The 16,191-nt window shown below is 35.7% G+C and overlaps 1 long non-coding RNA gene across 1 annotated transcript in view; it reads right to left on the reverse strand.

Moving 5' to 3' along the window:
* The window catches only part of LOC107754845 (uncharacterized), a 54,586-nt gene that overhangs the window by 18,775 nt on the left and 19,620 nt on the right, over positions 1-16,191 (reverse strand). The window contains exon 2 of the long non-coding RNA XR_001641632.1: positions 9,560-9,925. This is a non-coding gene — a long non-coding RNA (uncharacterized LOC107754845). The remainder of the gene's footprint in view (positions 1-9,559; positions 9,926-16,191) is intronic.

Raw genomic sequence — 16,191 nt, forward strand, 5'->3', positions numbered from 1 at the left:
TGTATATGTGTATATATATGTATGTATGTATATATTAGGGCTGCACGATAAATCACGAAAAATCACATGCGATATTTAATGCGCATCTTGTCAGTAAAGCCGCGTGCGATTTATAGTGCAGCCCTAGTATATAACAACTTGTGATATTATAAATATACATACAGAAATGTATTTACGCATTTATTCCAATAAATAAATGTATGTATTTATTTATTTAATCAATCAATCAATCAATCAATAAATAAAACGATGTTCAAAAACCTGATACTATCTTTTTTCAGAAGAGAATGACTACATTAAAGAAGCTCAAACTGCACATTTTCAGGTCGCACCTGTCCCTATTTAAACGCTACAGATGACTGTTGGATTCTAGTCAGTTGTTTCTACTTTTACTCGCTTTTTACCGCAGGGTCATCCCCCTCTGCTCTGCTAAACAGGAAGTTGAGTTTGTGAGAGCTGGGGGCCGAGGCTTGAGGTTACAGTCATGGCGTGCTGCAGATCTCGGCATCTGATGTTTGCCTTTCCTGTTTTGACGGCTACTGTCTAGCTCACTCCAAATAATGCTTTTGGCACCAACGCACCCTTAACTGCCCCAATCAGACCTCAAATCGTTCCGCACAAAAAGAGGAAGAGGAACTGACTTCAACGTACATCCGCTCCCTCTCCCTCCCAACTCCCCAAACACACTGACAAACAAGGAACTCTCCGTTCTCCAAACAGGCCTGGGAGAGGAGACGCGTCTGCCTGTTCAGTCTGTTTGTTTGATGGGTGAATCGACTCCCACTCTGGGACGAATATCAGTTTTAAGATAGATAGATAGATAGATGTTTTTGTAAATATTTAAACATTTAGATTCTGTTGACTATAATAAATAAATAAATAAATAAAATTATTTTTTTCTCTTTTACATTTTTGGGGGAAAAATACCTTTTTAAACCAAGAACAAACAAACAAAAAAAGTAAATATTGCATGAAAGAATACACACTCACACATTCTCTTAAATACATTTGCATATGCCCATTTCTGTGTGTAAATCCAATTTTGAGGGAAAATTCAAGTTTATAGGCACTATAAATGAGTCCATATGTATGGACATATAAAAGGAGGAAGGAAACAGTAAGACTAAACATGAGGCTTTCATGCAGATATCGCGTGACTGTACATGTATGTCCTTAAGTGCATGCGTTTGTATGGATATGCACATGTGTGTGATCGACTCCCACTCTGGGACGAATATCAGTTTTAAAAGACTGAGACTGACTCGTGGTTTGTCAGTTATGAAGCATGCCCTCTGCATGGTTGTGAAAATAAAGACATTTATCTTCACTGAGCGAACGCAATGTTCTTCTCTCTAGGGTCGCTGCGGCCTTTTCAGCTGGAATGAGAATCAGTAATTGTGTGGTGAGATATCCAAATAACAGCCTCTGTCCTACATGTTTATTTGGCAGTGGAACGGTAAAACTGAAGCTTTGGGAAGAAAAGGCTTGTGAACTGGAGAGGAAATTATAAACTGATGTAATTGGATTATGGTTTATCCTTTTATTTAGTCATGCAATGATTAATTTCCTTATAATAATTATGTTAAATGACATTATACCATCAATATGTTAGCCACAAAAGAGTAATATTTTGGTCCACCATAAAGAAAAGGAAAAATTATAAAGAAAAAAAAGAAAGAAAGTGAAAACACATGGCAAAGGTAAAACATTGTATTATATATAAAGTATATAACATACATAACACAAATTATATGAACTATTTTGAATCACAGTATAATCAAACATCACATGTATTATATAATATATATTTTAATAAATATTTTTAAATATATTCATTGATTTTAACAGTTACACATTTATGAATACATTGTATTTATTGATTTATTTCTAAACAAATTTTGATAAAAAAAATGTTTTGTAAATATTTAAACATTTTACTTTGTTGACAGGATATAGATAGATAGATAGATAGATAGATATAAAAGGAGGAAGGAAACAGTAAGACTAAACATGAGGCTTTCATGCAGATATCGCGTGACTGTACATGTATGTCCTTAAGTGCATGCGTTTGTATGGATATGCACATGTGTGTGTGTGTGCTGATGATTGTGAGCACTTGTGGCTGTGATCACTCTCTCTAACTCCCAACCATCTTAGTCAGCAAAGCTTTGCATTGGTTAAGCGTCTGCTTAGAGAAATTACAAACCCAGAGAAGATAAAGTCTTAAAATCAGTATAAATCCATCTGAGGGAGGGAGTGTCGGGTGGACGGGAAGAGGGGGATTTGGATATGGCACAGAATTTACTCAGCAAAAATTTTAGAGCGTAAATCAGCGTGACGAGAGTGATGGAGTGAGGAGCGGGATGGAGGTATTGTGTCAGTCACATTATGGCAGGCAAAATGCTGCAGAGGAAGAAAACTCTTCAGGAATCCAGGGTGGCTGAATACACACACACACTGAAAAAACATAAAAGAAAATGCCTGAAGTTCCTCAATCAAAGTGTTCGGGTTGCTCTGAACATGTGGGTGACTGGTGTGTCAATGAACAGTGCCGTCGCTAACAAGCACATTTTTAATCTTCAGCATTTGAAGTGAGGAGCAGCATTCTGACTAAACATGCCGGACAACCAAGGAAGACATGCAAAAACTTTGATCATTATTGTTTGCAGGGCTTCCAAATTATCTTAAATAGTCTTTAAAACACGCCCACCTTTGATGTTTAACATTCTGATGAGCAGATGGAAACCCAAACTTAAGTGCAGGCTGATGAAAGCCGAACATACAAGCTTAAAGCCACCAAAAAAGTGAACTATCGCTTACTCACCCACATGTTGTTCCAAATCTGTATGACTTTCACTCTTACTGTATGTTCAACTCTTCATTCTATGGAAATACAATGAATGGGAAGTGAAGATTTCAAGATTTCAAATATTATGTTACTAAATTATATTTATGCATTACTTGTAATCCATTTATTACCTGTTAACCACTTTTAGACCTGAAAATGAAATTTACAACTTCCAACTGACATAAATCTTCAATGCTTTTTAAAGACCACCATGTTTAAAAGAAGATCATTGCCAAAGTGGGAGGAAAATAAATAAATAAATAAATAAAAATGTAATTAAAAAGTTAATTGAACAAAGTTATAGAAGTTTATTATTGTGAAAAAAATGCACAAAAATACTCTTTTTATTTATATGAAATATAAAAACCTTAAATATTTTTCTTCTCTAAAATTGTGAGAAAATCAAACCCATCCAATCTAAAAAGTTGTGTTCCAAATTTAAGATTGATATCTCAAAAAAAAAAAAATAATAATAATAATAATAATTAGTAAAGATTTTGTTTGGGCGCAGTATCAAGAAATTTGTTTCCCATTTATTTCCATTTCAATGCTGCCGCCTTCTAAAGAAAACAAAACATTAGAATTTTTCATCTAAAATGACCAAAGAGCACCAGATGTATCATATAAATGGTCCATATCACTCACACAATACATTCAAAAGTCTTCTAAAGCTTTACAATGGCTTTCTACAAGAAGTTGATGTTATTATACACTGATGATTTTTCCTCCACTCAGTTCATTAAGTTGCCTGGTGATTCAAATCCCTAAATCAGCTCAGTGTGATTTTTGAGTGAATTGTTCAAGTTTTTCCAACCAGGTCAATCAAATCACTGACTAAATCTAACTCAGAACAATGTGTTCACAAAAGGGACATTGATATTTCTCTCATGAATGTGAAGTTCAGTAAATAATGACTTTAATTTTGGTTTGACTGACAAACAGTGTCAGCGTATGACTTGGAATAAAGCGAATATAGGCTACTTATGTAATTTATGTTAATGTTATTTTTTTAAAAAACTGTTTTCTTTTATCTTCTTTACAAAAGAAATCAATACAGGCCTGCAAAGGCGTGAGGACAGAGAAGTACATAATTAAAATCACTTCTTGTGTGAAGTTCTACAACTCTCCAGTAGATCTCTTCACATTTATTTACACCATTTTAAAATTTTTCTTTCAAGATTATCAACGAAATACTTAGTCTTAAGGCTTTTTTTTTTTAATTAAAAAGCCCTTCAGTTATACGTGATAAGAGGACGATCTCACGAGCATAACAACAAAATAAAAACCTCACTAGTCATGAAAAAACAATCCATAATTGATAGTCTTCTGTCTAGTTTGGGGGCAAAAGTCATAGTGGCATCTATTATTGATCGTACACTTCTTATGTTATTAATTCACAATACGAGCTTGAGGAAGAGCGAGACATGAGAGCTGACAATTTCTGCTGTGCATGGTGATCTTCAGAAGACAGCATTATAAATGCAGAAACTCTTTCAGAGATGAGAGACAGCAATGAGTGCTCAATTCAGCTTGCAGTTCCTCTTTCAAAACATTGTTAAAAACAGTAATAATTTGCTGTTCGCCTAAATAACAAAATGTACTACTAACTTAAAAAAAAAAAAAACTGTTCATGGTTATTTAAATCCTGTCATTGTTTTACTGCGTGCGAAATGGCTCCAAATGATTCAGTGCCTGAGTGAGCGGTCACAATGATTCAGACTGAATCGTAAACTGATGTTTGACCAGTGCATCGTAAACAATCGACTCTGAATAGGTGAATCCGATATCACTATCTTTAATTCTAAGCACCAAAAAGCATTCGCACTTTGAGTGTCAGAATATAGTTAGGTAAAATGTAATGTAGTAAAGAATGTCAATTCTACTCTAATAAATCATTAACCCTTAGCCTGACTCATGAAATAATAGTCTACACACACACACACATCGCTTTGAAGCAAAGCTGAATTTTCAGCATCATTACACCAGTCTTCAGTATCACATGATCCTTTATTTGCGTATGAAATATCATTAAATATTTCTAAGGCCTTATTTGCATATCAGACATCATTAAATATTTTCTAAAGCCATACCATATCACTACTGAGAAATGTATAGTTAAACTGATAGCTTCAGTATTTGTAGGCATGCAAGGGCCTAACACTAGAGATGGGTATCGTTAAGGTTTTAACGGTATTACTACTCTTACCGATACTGCTTATCGGTTCGGTACTTTAACGGTATTCTTATCGGTACTTTTTGTTATTTATATATATATATATAAATATATGACAAATTAAGAGCTGAATTAACATTGCTTTATATTCTGAAATGTAAGATAAATATTTAATGAAATGAATATAAAACATCAATTTGTAAATGCACCAGTGTGCAGGCATTTTTAGTGTTTTATACTGTACATAAGGTAAGATACAGTAAGAACATGATCAAAAAAACTAAGTAAAACAAACTGACAAATAAAAAAAAATACAAAAATATACAAATGAAATTAAATAAACAGTGCTTCCATTTTTCCATGAAGGTCTACTAACATTACTGTTCAGGCAAGTAATTACAGTAATTACAAGTAATTAAGTATTACAAGTAAATGAAGTAATTACAGTTTTCACTGTATGTATTGATAGATTAATGCTTATTAAAGCTATGTAATTCAGATTAAGAGCTGTGAGTGATTTTATCTTTGCATTTTGTTGTTTGATTAACTAATGGCCCAAGTGCCAGTCTGTCACTTTAAGACAATATATTGACACGCATCGGATTTTCTCCCAACTGTTCTCGTCCACTTAAGACATAAAATGTGTTTAAGTAAATACTCTCCAAGCCGGCCATTTGGACATATTTTTGTGTGTTTTTGATCGATTGGACATGCGCCCGAAGCTCAAAGTATAATTAGCTTGTCCGTTTTGGAGCGCTGCGCGCACACATTTCAACCTGAGGAACAGCGTCTCTTGTGCGGATTGTTCTTTCCACGTTTTATTATCAAACATGTCCCGCAATTTAGCAACAGTGTAAGACGGCCTTTTTTCAACAATCACCGATTGTGCTGATTCTGACTTTAAGTTTGGGTTTTAGGGAGGAACGAATGCGCACCGCTGCGAAGGGAAAAAAGTTGCGCTAGAAGAAATGCGGCTATAATCCTTAAAAGCCAAAATCGAAATAAAAAAATTAAATTAGCTTAATAAAACAGCCACAGGCCTAAAGTGTAAGCAGACGTTTGAATGTTTAGTTCTTTCCTCTATCATAATTAAGCAGGGCTTTCATGTTGCGCGTGCTGAAGCTCCTCAGCACGAGCGCGATCTCGCTTCTGAATTGCGAATAGCAAAAATGTATCATAGACAAATGTTTGAATATCATTGCATATAAAAACAGCTGGCGACTCTGGTGAGATAGAATTTGCAAGATAATGTATATATAGCAAAAATAAATGTATGTGTGTTTTATTAATTTCTCTAGTACCGATAGCAGAAACGTTAACGTCAGAGCTTATCGATACTCCGGTCTTTCATAATTTAGCCCCGGGACCGATTAAATACCAGGTTTCGGTACCCATCCCTACGTATTATCCAACTCAGAATTTAAGTTACACTACCATTCATTAATGTTTCTGTGAAAGAAATTAACACTTCTATTCAGCAACGACACATTAAATTGATCAAAAATTACAGCAAGGGCATTATAATGTTATAAAAGATTTCCATTTCAAATAAATGCTCTGCTTTTGAATTTTGTTTATCAAAGAATCCTGAAATGTTTTTTTTATTTCTCTAGTACCGATAGCAGAACCGTTAACGTCAGAGCTTATCGATACTCCGGTCTTTCATAATTTAGCCCCGGGACCGATTAAATACCGGGTTTCGGTACCCATCCCTACCTAACACTGCCTGGATGAAGCTGTAACACACACGAGTCTCTAGAGAGCGGTTGGATTTCAGAGTCTGTCATTGGCTCTTCCTGTGGGGGTGGTCAAAGGGGAAAGAGCTAACACTGGGTAACTGAGCGGCCCCTGAACAAAGAATAGATAGTAGGAGAGAGAGCGCAAGAGTCCCATACATCACCCTTTCTCCAAGCCTGCAGGATGCCCCCCGTTCACGATTTGTAACCACCAGGAAGAAACAGCCCTGTCATTGTGAGCAAGTAGGTCAGTGGACCCCAAACAGCTGAGAGAACACAAATCTGTCAAATATACAGGCAAGAAGAGCATGGGGCACAATGAAAACATCATTTTTGGACAAGTATTTTTGCTTGGTTGCGTAAAACACAGTTTGTGCTGCACAAAACCATTCAATGTTACTTAATTTGATATACAGGGAGAAGAAAGTCTCATTAAAAAGGACGGAAATTTAAAACCTTAAATTTTGGTGTAATCTTTTAATGTTAATACTTAAAAAAAAAATAAAATAAATAAAAAATTTTTTTTTTAATAAATAATAGTAATAATAATAATAATAATAATAATAAATTAAATAAATTGAATTAAATTAAAGTAAACTACAATAAACAAATAAACAAACAAACAAAAACAAATAAATTTAAAATAAATAATATCTGTCCCCTGAGGACCCTCATTATTGTGTATCAAGGTCGTTAAGTCTCTTAAAATGTGAAAATGAAAAAGAAAAGGAAATGTGTCCTTTTTATGACAAGGCAAGGGTAGGTTGTAAAATGTCATGTGGTGTGACTGCCCCAAAATAGTGATATTTATTCATTAATAATTTGTGATGCTAGTAAAATACACTTTTTACCTCGGAAAAAAAAAAAGTTAAAAAAGTTATGGAAAATAATGATTAAATTGTGCACACATTCAAAGTATAAAGTGAATATTCTATTACTTTTTTGCTGGTTACAACACATGACATTTTCTTTCAATTTAAACTTTTACTGAAAAGGCAATAAAAGGTTTTCAAAGTCATACGAAACCAACATTAACACACAGAGTACATTTATAAGAACTTGGCACACTAAATTTAACTAGATTTTCTTTATCTTAGATAGTTACTCTTAAATGTCATGTACAGTCAGGGCAGTTATGACAGCTATGGTTACATGCACTAATTATCATCAAACTGAATGAATCCAATCTGATTTCAGATTCATTTAATTGGTTTCAGAAGAGCTTTTTAGCAATTATTTGGGTACAACTATGTACTAAAATGTGCAATGCACTTATATTAGCACTTATACAGCACATATTAATGCCTTTTTCTGCATGACCATATTTTAGATCCCTTAATCCACCCCATACCTAAACTTAACAACTACTAACTATTAATGAGCAGCAAATTAGGAGTTTACTGAGGCAAAAGTCGTAGATATTAGTTAGTTAATAGTAGGGCTGCACGATAAATCGCATGCGATATTTAACGCGCATCTTGTCAGAAAGCCAGTTCTGTAATCAGCGGTAAATCTCCATCACCTGCGGGCTTTCACATTGAGCAGCATTAACTACACAGAGCCGTTGTTCACTGATGAGCTGCGCAAAAAATCGCGCAAATATGAACGTGGTTTTGCGCAGCTCGTCAGTGAACAACACCTCTGTATAGTTAATGCTGCTCAATGTGAAAGCACGCAGGTGATGGAGATTTACCGCTGATTACAGAACCGGCTTTACTGATAAGATGCGTGTTAAATATCGCATGCGATTTATCGTGCAGCCCTAGTTAATAGTGAGAACTGGTCCCTAAACTAAAGTGTGACCGCTATTCCTTTGTGTTTTTGAAAAGTTTCGCATACAAACGACAACGTTGTCGAAACGATTCATGAAAAGGACAAAAATGCTGTATTATGCATGCTAGGCCAGTAGTTGGCGATGTAAAGAAACACTATGCGCCTACGCACATGCATATAGAGTGAATACGTAACACGCACACACGACATTATTGTTTTCACAAATGCACATTTTTGTAGTTTACACGGAAACAATTTTAAAATCAGTTTCAAAAGTTTGCATTTTCAGGCCCCCAAAACGTTGGCTGTAAATGAATGACCAAAAATGCATAAAAAGTTTTCTGTTTTTAGTTTAAAACGCTGTTCTGTAAACAACCATTCCAAGACAAAACAAGTCCCATCCACTGACCATTTAGTATGACATGAAATGTAATTATACTCACTTACAGTCCTCAAATATACAGTTACGTGAATCCTTGTATACCGATTTATAACTAAGATTTCCCTTATTCAGCCTGTATACAATAATCAATAGTAATGACACAGCCTGAAGCCACCATAAGATAAAACAAGTGCGAACGACAGGCAAACACGTTTATCTATATCGCCTCTGGTTACATCCAAATAAATCACACGCACTTCAGTGTGCATTATGTGTGTTTACATTTGTACTGAAAGGGCTTAGCCAAAAGGGTTAATGTAATGAATGACATCTGACCTCACCGTCAACTCAGGACACAGCTCACAGCACACACAGAGCATAGGATACAGACATTCATGCACACACCCACGCAGGGGGCCTAGCATCTGGCTAAGCTATCAATGCTCTTGTAACGTCTCTTGTCAATTTACGAGTCCTGTTTTTCGAAGTTAGTGCTCACTGTGGTGCTTTAAATATGCAGCTGAAGAGGCCAGATCCCCATCTTTGACCTCAATATGGCAGCGTATTCCTGCTATTCAGCCTCACTCTTATTACAACACACATAACCGAATGAAGAAAGGAAATAGAGGGGAGAGCAAAATACTCACAATGACCACTGGGTGCAGGATTGTGTGTAAACCACTTCAGCAACTTGGCAGCAGTGTGCTGGGATAATTTGGACATCAAGCTGAAAGCAGAGTTGAGCAACAAGGTCAGCATGACAGGTTACGCTGCCTCAGAAGTGTGGGAAAAGCATGGCGCTCTGCCGTCGGCCTTGATTAGTCACTACTTCTAAAGGGGAGCCAGGTCCAGTTTCTCCACAAGTTCAGTTTAAGAGCGACCAGAGTCATCTGTCTGTCACTGCCGGTTTCCAGTCACACAGACAGGCAAACAATGAGGAGGAAGTCATGAAATCAACCACAGCCTCTGGTTTCTGTTGTGTCTGGGAAAGGCCTCAGCTCCCACACAAGAACCTGTGGAGTGGACAAAAGAGAGAAGGTCAGAGATGATTCCGGAAACAACAAGGTTCTGGCCCGCAGCGTGTGTAAAACCCCGGCCTACTGTTATTTTAAGCTATCAGGAGAGCATTCCTTCCGAGCTGTGGGCTTTCAAACACTTACACAATCAGTCAAAAGGCTAGGCAGGGAGAAAGACCTGTGTGTTTCTGAACAAGCTATAATTTTAGAGACAAATCTCAGGGAGTCTTGGGACTCCCTCCCCCCCCATCTTCAACGAAACACAAATGTTGACCAAATGCATTGGCCACTCTTTTCCATGCACTTACAATTAATAGGCACTGTAGATTTCACATTCTAAAGGCACCCTAAAAGTATCTTAAAATAAGTCTATATGACTTTTCTAAAGCCACATGACAACTTTGTGTGGCAAAATTAGTTATTTACAGATAATTTCCCCCTAGAGTGCATGTCAACATTGTCAGTAAATAACAACTTAAATTTCATTCTGTTCTATCAAAACACATCAAAATTATCAGAAGACTTGAAATATAGCTCACACGTACTAATTTACTCTAATTTAAGAAGTGACACTTCTTTTGTCATTTTGGAGCTTGACAGACCCAGTTCTCATCCATTTCCTTTATATTATAAAGATTCATGAGAAAAAAATAAAATAATAATAATAATAATAATAAAAATAATAAAAAATATAAATATATAAATGAATATATAAATGAATGAATGAATGAATAAATAAATTAATAAATAAATGAATAAATAAATAAATAAATAATCAATCAATCACAGGGTTTGGAAAAACTTGAAGATGAATAAATTATACTTTGTTTATTTATTTACTTTATTTGGTTGTTTTATTGTCATCCTTCTATTTAGATACTGGTTATGCTCAAATAAAGGCTGAACAAGATTTGATATATTCAGAGATTTGATTATGTACCTTGTTTTATGGTTTGTAAAGTTTTAACTGAAATAATAATAATAATAATAATAATAATAATACAAAAAGTACAAAAATAATACAATTATAATACAATATAATACAAATTAAAAGATGCAATTATTTATTGTAAATAATAATTTGTATTTTAGCAGTTTTTTAATTAATACTTTTATCAACACTTTTAATCAATGTTATGTAAAGCAGCTTTGAAAAAAAATTGTGAAAGCGCTATAAAAAAAGTTGACTTGTATATATGTAAATATGTATATCAAAAACTATATTTTACAAATACAGTATATATATATATATCATTAAGTTAAGAACCTGAAATATGCTTGCATTGTCATAAAAAGATCAAATTTGATATTTTAAGAGAAAGTTCACATTAGGGTTAGTGTAACTATAATTAAAGTCAATGGGAAGTCCCCAGTAAGATAGCTATGTAAATCTGTGTTTATGATTGCACGATTATAAGTGTTTTTCGTGCTAAAACAGGTGAGAGGTTGTATAAACAGACCAATTTGAGTCAGACACACATTAAGGTAGACCATGCCCTTTAAAAAAATGAAAATATCAACAGAGAACTGCTAAATTTATGTAATTCCAAGGTGTTTCATGTGGTTAGGAATTACAGGATTCATACAACATTCATACAACATACAACCCACACACTCATACAGGTCCTTCATTCAGGCCTGTGGGCTGTGGAATGCGAGCGTGTTCAGGTGCAGACGGAAAAGACTCGGGACTTTCCCCCTCAGCCCTTCTGATCCCTGTAGCAGAGCTCATGACTCAACACGGTCACACACATCAGAGAGAAAGAATGAGAGAGAGAGCGAGAGAGCGCACAGCCTCTTGCCTACTGAAAATGTTCCCACCTCTTCCCTATCAGCACTAGCTAAGTTTACCCACAAGTCACTGACAAGTGCTCTCTGAGGACTCAATAGCAAGAAAGGCAATGTGAAAAAGCTTCTCTGGAAATTATTTATGAATATACACCCACATTTACACTTATCAAAATCTCTCTCAGAGCTTAATAACCAAGGCTATGAATGGAGCCTTGTGCCGTATGTTGCTGTTCTATAGCATATAGAGTTACACTCCTTAACAGGCCAATCTAACAGCGAAATATTTCAATCCAAACACAGACTTTGAAAAATACAAACACAATATTGGACATAAACATACACAGAAGATTCTATCTCAAGGAAGTATGTCAAATGCAACAGTATCTAGATATAGCACAAACTTACCACCTGCTAAAAGTAGTAGTTGGTTACATGGATCCAAATCAGGATTAGGACGTTGACCAAGATTACCAGTTGGTAGGAACGGGGCTGAATTGGTAGACCATCTTGGTCAAGCTGGTTAGGCCTGGTAAACCTCTTTTCTGGTCAAACTAGAAGACCATATGGTGTATCAGCTAAACACAGCTTGCCAAGACTGGGAGCCCAGCTCTATCCACCTAAAATCAGCAAACACTTTTGGCTGCTTCAGTTTTTGGAGGGATTCAAGGAAAGATGGTCTACCAATCTAGCTAGATCTCTAATTGTTGCTTGTTTAAATGGTCAACTACTTAATCCAGTTGATTAATGTAGGACTGAGAGTTATAGCAGTGTTGGATCAGCAACAACATTTCAAACGCTAGATTTACTGGTGACAGTACAACACACTCCCATGGGAATTTGTAACTATTTACATTCTGGTGAATTGGTGGCAAAATTTTAACATTTATTATTTGTACATTTTCATGCAATCTATTTACACCACTCTGATGGTTGGGTTAAAGGGTAGACCTTTATGATTACTTTTTTATTTTCTAAAAAAAAAAAAAAAAACATAGGTTAACATAGTACAAATTACCTCACACAAATTCATACAATTTTTTTCATACAAAATTCATAAATTAACACTTTGACATTGCGGAGTTGAACTAAAAGTACGGTCAAATTTATAATTACTCTGAAAAAGAAAATGGGACTGGAAGTGACCATGAACTGAAAAACAATGACAACAAGACAAACTTCCAAAGCTATTCTGCTGGCTAGCAAACGAACTAACCCTAAATAACTGCTTTACAAAAAGTCACTTAATGCATCATTTTATAATACTGAGGTATAGAGTTTTAAATAAAACTGGCTGAGTAGACACTCAATTTTGCTTTGTTGCCAAGTCATCAATCTTCGCCCACACAAAGTTCACTTGCTATTGGTTGGTGCAGTGAATTTGCATGTCAAAGTTCTTCATCAATGGTGAAATTTCACAAAGTCGATGAAGTGAAATTAGTATTGAAATGACTGGATTTTGCCCACAAAATTTTGCAGGTCAACACTAAATGTCAAAAAAATAAAAAATAATTCATTTTTGTGTATACACTTTAAATGGACTACAATTGGGCATTTACTTCTAAAGAGCTGAGGGGTGTAGGTAGGGTTAAGACTGTGTTTATTTCACATGAATGTCCAAAAAAAAAATAATTGTGACCAGCTTGACCAGCTTTAGATGTTATGACCTTGAATTTCCAGCAGGGAAGTCCAAGGTAAAAACCAGCAGAGACTGACAGCATCTCTAGCCCACATATGCTGAAGTTGAACACACTATGGCAGTTCTCTGAGTTCACAGCTGTGCTGCCCGCCTGAGCTGGGCCAAGCTGCCAGTGGTCAACAGCTGAGGCAGAGCAGGGCACCAAAGCAGTTTTGTGACAGCCCACATTCCCTCAGCACAACTGCCAAACACTTCTTTAAAGAGCCTGATGATGCATTCCCAGCCCTCAGCAGTAAAGCGGCTCTTTACAGTGACTGACGCTGGATTCCCGCACTCAGCACTGAGGTTGTGCCGCCACACAGTCGGAGAAGCACATTCTCAAAGTTACTTCACAAGGCCTGTGAGTGCATAAAAAGACCACTTGACCTCATAATCAAGCTAATTAATTAGCCATCTTTAAGTAGCAAAAGCACATTATGATTAAAAACGAAGCAAAATATAATTCAGTTTCATAAAGTGTAACTGCAAACGCTAAGAGACACGATTTATGTAGGAATAAGCATATGGGTGCCAAGCTATTTTTACAAAGTATTGTCTGGTCTGTGTGCCAACAATATTTTTCTAATGTACTTTCCATCTAAACAATCCGTCCATCACTGCTCACTCTGCACAACTGCTGTGTATCCATTGCTTTTTAGTGGCTGTAATCCTGCAAGCAGCTGCAAAGGGCTAAAAAAGCCACATGATTTGAAGCTATTGCCAGCTGCCTGCCATCTTTGAGTTAAACACACATCAAAAGTTCTTCATTTAACACCCTAGAGGGGGGAGAGAGAAAGATAGAGATGGTGGGAGAAAGAAAAAGAAACAGAGAAGGCAAGAAAATGAGGATAATAAATGAAAGCATGTGTGGGGACAGTCGAAGGCCTGTTTTACACCACATGCACAAGCAATAAGTAAAGCAGCAGCATGACTGCAGTTCTGCTTTCACACTGGCACCGTTTCAGCTAGTAGCTTTTTGTATGTGAACAAATCGTTCTCATCCACTAGACTTTTCCCACTGAAGCCTCAGCCATGTTGATACTGGTTGGTTAACTTGGTTGGTAACAGCACTGTAGTGTCTTATTATTTTAATTAATAAAAATGTAAGATTTGACATAAAAGATCACAAGTACATTTTAACAAGGTTAGGAAAACATCGAGACTCACACTGATCATCCAGAAATCAAATATGCTAAACATATTTGAAAGTTTTACTATATTGAATTGAAACTTGAATCAAATGACGACCTCAAGAATAGAGCTGCAACAAACGATTATTTTGATAATCGATTAGTCTAGCGATTATTACAACAATTCATCGACTAATCATTGATTATTTTGCTGAATAATCAGGCTGATTGATTGATTCAGCTTTTGCAATTCATTAAAATGCAGTTATACATATTCTATACAAATTCATATACATGCAGAGCTGCTTTATAGCAGAAAATCAAGTTGTAATGCGACACTAACACTTTTTTCCATGTTTAATACTGTAAAACTGCTTGCTTTAAAGCAGTTTACTGCATAAAGAGCTATATAAATAAAGGTGATGTGACTTTACTTGAGTGCCGATCCACATCATTATGAACAGATGCTTCCTTAACCGCTGTTTTCTCACCATGTCATGTTTGTTGTGTGTTTATTCTGTTATTGAGAATAATCTAAATCTAATCTACTCTAAACGCTGCTCTCAGCAGTGTTGGGATGTTCACAAACAGTAAAACGCTGCTCTTGTATATCAAACGACTTTTTACCCTAAATTTTCAAGTGAACGCTCGAAATACATTATTTAGGTAGCACTTTACAATAATTAACTAACACGTTATTACACTTTAATACATTAACTAACATTAACTAATCGAACCGTATTGTAAAGTGTTACAATTATTTGTTATTAAAGTACATATATGTTCACAAAAACACTGTTAAATTAAACAGAAAAGCAAGCAGGTGTGCATGATTTGGCGTGGCAGCCAATACAAATAATAACCGTTTCCTTACCTAAATCCTGCGTTTGGACCAGGCTCGGTTGCAGAATCACATCTGTGCTTCTGAAATTATTATCTTTTTCGATATAGTGTAGTAGTTAGCTTTGTCTGTGTCGTACGTGGCCGCTTGTCAAGCATGAAAAACACAAGTTTTATTTAAATTCTGAATATATTATCGTATACAGCATGCAAAGAGTGCTCCCTTTAAATGTATTAAAAACTCATTCATCATTCATCACGATCTCACAAAGTAAAAAAAACCCAAAAAAAACAATGAACGTGACTACACGATGAAACTTTTTAAAATGTCTTTGTTAGAAAGAAGTTACGAGCATGATAGAACTTAGCACTGGACAAAAAACGCCTCTGATTGGCCATTGCGTTTTAGAAATCAACAAACATGTCTGTGATTGGCTACATTGCTCACCTCTGCGAAAATGCATTGTAAAATCATTTGACGCTTTCCAAAGCAGAAGGGCAGATACATTGGATTGTTTGCCAAATCTATTTTGTTATGCCATTATTACGAAGAAAACAGATCCCAGACCAGGGATTATGGGCAGCTTTTCCATCTAAAAGCCATCAGAAGCAACAGCAGGCAGTTGTATGAGTAAGACTATACTACAATGCATTTTTCTTATTCATTAATGCAATGCGTTACTTGTCTTTGTAATTGTGAAATGTACTAGCAATTTCTGAGTTAAAATTGTTTCTACACTTAATACATTCAAATGATTCAAAACCCCTACCACTTGTCTCTGCTGAGTAACAGAACTGCTGCTCTATAAAAAGGGGGGGGGGGGGGG

This window comes from Sinocyclocheilus rhinocerous, unplaced genomic scaffold (assembly GCF_001515625.1).
Source record: "Sinocyclocheilus rhinocerous isolate Xijiao unplaced genomic scaffold, SAMN03320098_v1.1 scaffold21, whole genome shotgun sequence".
NCBI classification, from domain to species: domain Eukaryota; kingdom Metazoa; phylum Chordata; class Actinopteri; order Cypriniformes; family Cyprinidae; genus Sinocyclocheilus; species Sinocyclocheilus rhinocerous.